This window comes from Mytilus californianus, unplaced genomic scaffold, assembly GCF_021869535.1.
Source record: "Mytilus californianus isolate M0D057914Y unplaced genomic scaffold, xbMytCali1.0.p SCAF_9, whole genome shotgun sequence".
Taxonomy (NCBI): Eukaryota; Metazoa; Mollusca; class Bivalvia; order Mytilida; family Mytilidae; genus Mytilus; species Mytilus californianus.
Window position 1 is genome coordinate 63,920,391 of NW_026262745.1, and position 8,070 is coordinate 63,928,460.

At 32.2% G+C, this 8,070-nt stretch overlaps 1 long non-coding RNA gene across 1 annotated transcript in view; it reads right to left on the reverse strand.

Annotated features, from left to right (window-relative positions):
• Positions 1 to 8,070, reverse strand: part of LOC127716175 (uncharacterized) — a 151,609-nt gene that overhangs the window by 76,741 nt on the left and 66,798 nt on the right. The window lies entirely within an intron of this gene.

Below are 8,070 nucleotides of genomic sequence, written 5' to 3' on the forward strand. Positions count from 1 at the left end.
AAAGAAAATCATATTCTTTTTTTTAATATCACGTAGCTAATGCCTCTTTTAAGGTTAAGGGTTTAACGGAGAGACGTCTGATGTTATAAGTTTACACTTGCTTCAGAGCCATGTCAATTTAATCGCACTAACTTGTATTGCATTAGGCATACTCTATGCGATACCATGTTTATCTATGGGGCAATCTGCTGTACAGCTGAAATTATAATTAAACAGTTTGGTGAAAGGTTTTAAAATGAAAGCAGATTTTGCCGTTAACGAATCCCAATATATCGTTAAGTACCAAGATGATATACAAGACATCTTGTCTTCATTGCTTCTATTTCATTAGCTCCTTTTTTTATAATCATAGGACCAGTACGCCTTCTTGTTAATAACAATTATATAAAATCAATTCCGATTCAATCTCAATTCCAATGTATTAATTTATTCATATTTAATAACGGTACATTTGATTTCATAAAGTGTTATTAAAGAATAAGGAGCTATATGATTCTACATTGTCAAATGAAAAAAAGACTTCTTTGGTGACTATTATTTAGAAAATAAAAATGGAAATTTCGTATTTGTTCATTTGTACAAGATCAGACCAAAATTAGACTGGAGTGAGAATTGATCTTCATCATAGCCGAAAGGATTTGTAATCAAATCTCATACTTGATTCCAGACATTATAATATTGAATATTGAGCTTGCTCTAATCTTGGGAATAGTACTTGTTATGTATCCTAAATATATTCATCCTAAAGAAAAATCGTTCTCCTGTAACTGTTTTACCGTCATGGTTGGCTGTTATCGATAGCTTAACTGCATTTTCTACAGCAATCATTGATTTCTGTGGGTATTATATATTCCATGACGATATAAACCCAGTTTTTAAGTCGACTAACTTGAGTGACACTGTTTTCATATGGAATAGGAAATATCCCGCTTGCGTAGTATTTTATGTACTTGACGACATTGCATATGTTTGTCATATGTCATCTGTATTCATAACAACTCTTTTATGTATTCAGAAGGCGCTCGCTATGTTGTTCCCAATGTGGGCTAAAACATACTTGACTGCAAAAACTTCTCTCATTGCCATTATGGTAGCATTAGTTTGTTCTCTATCTCTGTGTTTCCCACTACTATTACTACATCACTGGAAATGTTCAATAGATCTAATGGCACGTGCTGTTATTCTGATAAACGCAGTACACTAGTTTTAATTGTGTTCCGAAATGAAAGTTGCAATAGCTGGTTAAATGAATCAAACATCGGCTCTCTGACTAGAGTTGTTCGGTCTCCTCATTTAATTGGCTGAAAATCAAATCAAAAGAACAATTCTGACTACCAGATACATGTTTATAAAGGAATAATTACATTTGAAAAGCTCCGATATGGAAACAAAATTATCGATGTTCTACCCTAGGACATCGTAGCAGTTTCTGTCACGTAAATAAAAGGGACGATACCAATAATCCGTGTTTGGTAAAATGTAGACATGTATCTTAGTCTTGTTGTCACTGCTTTTGATCATCTATGAAATAGAGTTTTGATTCAGACAAAAATTACAATACATAATTCAATTTTATAAATTCTGCGAGCTATAAAAGTTTGGAGTAACAGAACAATTGTGCTGCATTAATCCGGTTATGTTTTTTGTTTATCTATTAACCAATTTATCAAAAATAGCTCAGTCCATAGTTGCATAATGTAAAACAACAAAAATAAAGAACGCCAAGGAAAATTCAAAACTGAAAATCCTTGATCAGTTGGTAAAATCAAAATCTGAAACGAAAGAATCACAACTGTCATATTCATGACTTGGTACAGAAATGGTGGATTAAACCTGGTTTTATAGCTAGATAACCTTCTCATTTGTATGACAGTCGCATATAATTCCATTGTGTAAAAAATATAAACAGACATAATAGGAAAAAATTCAAACATAGGGATGCCGCAGTCAACAATACTTCTTTTTTTTTGTTGCTATATATTTCTTTGTAATTATCAAATAAAAGGTACACTCCTCGTTAACATCAAACTTAATGTTTTATCATCTCAGCTTTAATTATCGGACTGTTTATAAAATTTATAAACTTTATCCTGATCAGAAGAGAGAGGAAAAAGATACCAAAGGCACATTCAAACTCATGAGTCAAACATGAATTGACAACGCCATAGCTAAAAATAAAAAAAAAGACTCTTCATTTGATAACCAAGATATATAGCAAATATTGAGTTATATTATTAATCACCCTGTACACAATGTACATATAGAGGTTCATAGCTGAAGATACACTTATACATGTTGATCCGTCTAAAGAACCTTGAAAACATACCTATCGAAATGAGAAAAAAATCGAAATACATGTTTATCCATACAGTTACCAACGAAGAAAAAGAAAAGGAAACATGAACACCATACATTTGTTTTTATATCCTGTTCTTTTGTCCTTCAACTTTTGTTTTCATATCAAGATTTCCAGGAATTGGGCAAAATGTTAATAATTAGGTCTTTCCACTTTTCGGTGGAAAGACCTATTGTATTAGTTCTGACTATTATTTTTTTTTTTTTCTTCTTCCGCCACTTTTTTATCTTGCGGGGTATTGTGGTTTTACAAGATGTCGCTTAGATTTTTTGCATATGATATCGAACAGTAATTGCACTTTTGAAATTGACCCTGCTTAACCGAATACTTTTCTTTGTAGGAGTTATCTCCCCGAACACTGTTTTCCTTGTGACTGCATCTCCTCCGTAACCGTATAAGAAAGCGACAAATTTATTTTATAAAATTGCTCGTTATATCCTTCGCATGATTTGTTCAATTTTGACCGAAGCCATATGAACACTCCATATGAGAGTTATTTCCCCTAATGCATTTGAAATAAGTGATGTGCATTTGTAACTGGTAAACCATAAGTGATAGAGACCTAGAGTCTGTTGATTTGAGGTCCTTGGTCCTAAAGAATAGAAAACTAGGTCAAGGTCAAAGGTCAAGGTCATGTTGTGATTTTTTACATTAAGTTCATATCGCTTCTTCCTAGAAAGAGTTATAGATATCGACAAAACAATTTAACCAAAAAGTTTGTCGCGACACGTGTTTACTAGAAAATTTTTGTCGAAATGGTACGCGTCATTTTATTGCAGGGTCAATGTCCCTGTTATGGTCGAATCAACAAATTACTTATCAAAACTTCAAACTTTGCAGCTATCATGTTGTAAATGTTTCTTATCTCAATTATCAACCACAGTCTACCACTACACTCCCCCCTTTTTTTTTCTACTGATGTTTTTTAAAAGTTATCCCATTTCTATGAAAAGAAAATCGCTTTTAGTGCCGTACATTATACTGTAAAATGCCAATCCTTCTTATGTACAAATTTCTTTCTGAAATAGAAATCCATCCCTGCAAAAATCTGCTCCAATTCATGTATTTTCTGAAATTAATCGATGAGACACGTGCGATCCGCTTGATTGCGAAATAAAAATCAATGTCGTAGAAATCGCTCCTTTAAGTTCGTAAATATTACTGAAATCCTACAATCAAATTTCTAAACATGCATTAAAATACAAATCTGTGCTCCCGTAAACATGTGTACGTAATATGTATGCGTGATCCGACATCAATGACCTGTACAAAATAAAAACAATAGTTATCGTGTTTCTCTGATCAATACACATGTGCTCTGTTCAACGGTCTCCCCTGAAAAGAAATTAATATTCGAACTCCAGACATATATATTCGAGGGTCACGTGATCTCACAACATCATCTCGCGCGCGGACCTAAATTTAGAATAAAACATTGCAAATCCAAATAAGGAAAATAAAACTTCCAAGATAAAATTTACTCCGTTTTCCTACAAATTCAATCAAAATGCATACACAACAAATAGATGAAAAATGGAAGTCCGAAGTAACATAGAAACTAGAGAATATTTATAAACGAATGATGCTAGGATCAATTTTTATGAGGACATCTCAGGCGTCTGTTTAGCTGTGCGGGATGTCTAAGTACGCAGTCACGTTCGTTCAGAACATAGGCGTTATTTAAGTTAGCTGCGTCACACAGAAAGTGCCATGCAATTAATCAATCAATCAATCAATCAATCAATCAATCAATCAATCAATCAATCAATCAATCGACCGACCAACCAACCAAAAAACCAAAAAACCAATTAATCATGTTTCGGAGGGGAAAGACCGTTTAACAATTGTTTTTAAAACAATTGATTTATATTTTATATTTGTTTTTTTTTAACGAGGAATAGTGTTAATGATTAGACAAGGAACAACATTATTGTTAGGACATTTTCGTTGTCGCAGATGTTTCATCAAACGTGTTAAAGATATAAAGGTAACAATAAACGTGTGTACGAGTTGAATGGTCTAGCTAACAGTTATCTTTAAAGGAGAAATAAATAATGTAAGTTCAAAGGAAGACTAAACACGTCGGAGAGTAAACTGCTCCCAAAGTAAGATAGTGTGAATTCATTATTATTCGTTGGACACCAATTTTCGTGGTTTTTGTGGGTACAGGCGAACCACGAATTCAAATGCTCAACGATATTTAAATTTTCTATCAAGTTGTATGCAGACTTTGGAAAAACCACAAAATCACATAACCACAAAAACGCACGATTTCCGCAATTCACAAAAATTGGTACCCGCGAAAATAGATGATGAATCCAAAGGAAGGGTAGGTTTGGGTAGGATTGTGCTAGATGCAAGTAACGTATATGAATAGATAAAGATATTTGTATACAATTCATCAACAAATTCAGACGACAGTAGTTTTTAGATGTTTACATCTTGTAAATTGATTAAAAAGAGACAAACCAAGGTTACGTAATAACAAACATGATGCGGAGGAAATCACGTAAGGGATGGTGAAAGTAGAGCAAACGGGTGCGTCGACAAGGTTATACCTCAGTTACCTAAAGTTGTCTTTAGATGAATTTGGCTTTTTATTTTAGGTATTTTGTCATATAGCTCTTCAACGGTTTCGGTACTTATACATCCTCGGATTTCAAATGTTTGGCTTTGAGCGTTCCTGATGAAGGTAAATCCAGAAAAGCGCTTAAAACGCATGAAATTATCAAACGAGTTGTTTTCAATTTTTTATAGACAAGGCAGCATATCTATTACTTAAAGAGGTTCATTACAGTACAGTAGTGCCGTGCACTATATAAGTTACTTGACGGAAGTTCTACCGCTTCATTCAGTTGAATATTACTTGTAAAATATGTGACGGGCAAATTTTTACTTTCATTCAAAAAGTTAAATAACAAAACAACAACGAATTCCGAGGAAATTCTAAACGGAAATTTCCTAAGCAATATATTGAAAAAGTATTAGCTTAAAGGAGTTTGTTAACCGTAAGAATAGTCAACAGTAAATAAAAAAAAAAATCATTCTGTTGTGTAGTATCGGGAGAATATATGGCGGAAATATTTGAATTTCATTCAACATATTGAAACATTCCGAGTATTAGCAAAGAAGAAGTAGATGTTTGACATATCAAAAAAGTAGATGTTTGACATATCAAAAAAAGCTTATAAGTAACAACACATTAGTATATTAAGTTGTGGATAAAAGATATAGTCATTCCTGTCAGTATTACATAATAAAAGTGTGATCAAACTATTTAATGAACGAATGCACGGATTGAGGAAAAGATGGGGAAAAAAGGAGGGACGAAGAAGATGAATAAAATCATTAAATGTAGACCCACCAGCGTTTTCATTGGAAATAAAAATAGAGCTACAACCGAAATACACTTTATTGCACATAAGTATCATCGTAAACTGGAGATACTAATAATCCAGTTTGAACAGTGTCACATCGCATTTATGAATGCTTATCATGTTGAATATACATTACGTTATATTACTTGTATAACTTATGTTTTTTTTTCTATCCGGTTATGCTTGCAGTGCATAATATAACAAGGTGTTTTTAACATGTTTTGTGTGATTTAACATCCAAAACTCATATATATTTTTCTTGTTTGATATTTAGAGCTTGCACTTTGTAAATACAACTGTTTCAAAAACCACACCTCTTTTGGGGAGATATATGTTTTTCAAATATATTTTGCTTTGTTTACGTACTGGTTCCCGGATATTATCTCTATGTTGCATCTTATAGAGACATAACTTGATAATTTTAACAGTATATATGCACTTGGATATCGGCCAAATTGAACTTTAAGGAAGAGATATACACAAAATGAAGGGAGGGGTAGAACAGAATTTAAGGATAAGTTTAAACTCTTAAAAGTTCAGGGTATATTAATGTTGAAAATATGCCGCACGGTCCTATTTATTTACCTTTGAAAAAAAAATGTAGTGCATTTGAACTTTTCATTCTGGGATATAATTTTTTATGAACGTTCATAGTAAAAGTGGCACAGATTGAGCCGTAAAAGGAGTTCCTATGGAAAATTGCATTGTATATATTTACAGAAGTGCAACCTATAGAAACACATCTTATAAGAAAAATTGCCCTCAGTATGTATTGTTTTGGTTAATTTGTTGTTTAATTCCTGTCTTTGTGACGAATATCCGACATATCCTCTATTAAAAAAGAAATATTCGACGATGATATTCAAAAATATATTAGCTTTGTTTTGATAATATATAAGTGCTATATGAGTCAGATAAGATGTGACATATCCGTCATTATACATGCAATTAATGCGTTTCCGTGTATTGTTTGAGTAATAAACAAACTAAATAAATATTCAATAGGTTATTGAAGTTAATTGCTCTTGACAAAGGACATAGATTGGTCATTTTCGTGTTATTTTATAATAGAATGGAAAATAAAAATCAATTCAAAGCAACATTTGATAAATATAACAATATTCATGCAAATTGTAGAAATGAAATCTTGGTAAATATAGCATCAAACTTGTTTTCTTTTATTTTTTAAATATAGGGTGAGGGGATGACATGTATTTGGGACGTTTAGATCCAAATTATTTTTGATCAAGAAAATGTATCATTTAAACGCTTTAATTGCCATCCGTGACCCTGACAGCAGTTTTTTTGAAAAATACCGAAAATTGCGTTATATTTTTCTCGTGAAGATATAGTTGGGTAGAACCGTTAACATTATGTTGTGTTTTATTCGACTCCTCCGTCTCAAATATGTACAGAATAAAAACAAATGATCTATCATCTGGCGGAAGATTCCATTTTGATTTTATATTCTAAGACTAAATGTTGATATCATAACACTCAACATTCCCATTACTGGGAAATCAAATACAGAAGTAAGGTGAAATACCTTTGTCGTGAGTCAATGCACTGTAATTTACGGGTGTTTGAAATAAAAAATAAAAAGCACAGGTGCTACTTCAGTGGTTATTACTCTAGGTGTAATTCGTACAACCCTTTAAAACTTTGTCAAAAGAAACCCTTGATGACAAGCTTTATTATTTCGATCGCGAGAATGCATGGCTAAAAACAGATTTGTTTTTGTTTGTATGCAATCTATGAATTCTGAAACATTCCAATCTGCCGTTTTACAAAATAATTGAATAAAAAAATCAGTGTTTTGTTACACTTTCAAACATTTGAATTGAAAACTATTTCGACAAAACTTTAAAGGTGTATAACGGTCTAAAAGTTAACAAAAAGGTGCTTATAAGCTAGAGGTAACATATTTTGTATTTCAAAATACAACTTTAAAGTATGAGACGAAATGATGCAATTTGAGTTTGTTTTACTTCATTTAAATTCATCGGTTTGCAAGAACTGTAATGAAAGCACGTTATCACTTCGACATCAGACTTTTTATGATTGCAAAAATAAAAACGTGTAATAAAAACAGTATTCTGAAGAATAAGAAGTCGTTCAGATGTGCCAATAAGGAAGCAAATACTAGTAGAAACATTGTGGTGTTCAGTTGTTAAAGTGTTAATAGATTTTAATTGAAGTTGAAGGAGAAATTCATCTGCATTAAGTATTATACGAGTTAAAAACAACACGCTATAAATGGCATGCGTCCGAAGTGCTTTACTGAATTTACCTTCATCAGGAACGCTCAAAGCCGAATATTTAGAAGCCAATGATGTA